The sequence below is a fragment of the Carlito syrichta genome, unplaced genomic scaffold (assembly GCF_000164805.1).
Source record: "Carlito syrichta isolate Samal-C Ts95f unplaced genomic scaffold, Tarsius_syrichta-2.0.1 Scaffold126816, whole genome shotgun sequence".
Classification (NCBI taxonomy): domain Eukaryota; kingdom Metazoa; phylum Chordata; class Mammalia; order Primates; family Tarsiidae; genus Carlito; species Carlito syrichta.
In genome coordinates, this window is record NW_007070912.1 from 187,712 (window position 1) to 188,504 (window position 793).

At 45.0% G+C, this 793-nt stretch overlaps 1 pseudogene; it reads right to left on the minus strand.

Annotated features, from left to right (window-relative positions):
- Nucleotides 1-305: 305 nt before the first annotated feature.
- On the minus strand, nucleotides 306-626 carry LOC110594707 (annotated as a pseudogene).
- Nucleotides 627-793: the final 167 nt, after the last annotated feature.

Below are 793 nucleotides of genomic sequence, written 5' to 3' on the forward strand. Positions count from 1 at the left end.
TCTACTTATTTTTATTTTTATTTCATAGAGATGGGGTTTTACTATGTTGCCCAGGCAGGTCTTGAACTCCTGTCCTCAAGCAATCCTCCTGCCTCGGCCTCCCAAAATGCTGGGATTACAGGCAGGAGCCACCACACCTGGCCCTTCTTTCTTTTGAAAAGTTTTTAGTTTATGAAGCTGGTTGTGAAAAAAACAATGACCACAGATATCGTCACTGCATCATCTTTAGTCCTTTGCCTTCTTGCCAGCACAACACTGGTCTTTGCAGTCCCCCTGACTTTCTTCATTCTGTTCTTGCATTCCTTTCACTGCTTCCTTGAGGTATTTTTCTTCTCATACAGGCCATGTCTTGCAAGTCTATGTTTGGCTTCATTTTTCTTTGCATACTCCAAGGAATCATGAATCATGCCAAAGCCAGTTGTCTTACCACCACCAAAATGAGTTCTGAATCCAAATACTAAGATGACATCTGGTGTTGTCTTGTACATTTTGGCTAGTTTTTCCCGAATTTCTGTCTTAAGCATTGTTGCCTTCCCTGGGTGAAGGACATTGATGACCATTTGTTTCCACTGAAGCAAACGATTGGTCATGAATTTCCTGGTCCGAATAGTTACCGTGTCATTCATGATGGCCGCCGATCCTCAGGTGCCCAGGAGGAAAAGAGGCTCTTTTAAAAAAATTTTTACAGTCCGGCTCAGTGGCTCAGCCTGTAATCCCAGAACTTTGGGAGGCCGAGGTGAGTGGATTGGCTGAGCCCGTGGGTTCGAGACCTGCCTGGGCAACTTGGCGAGAC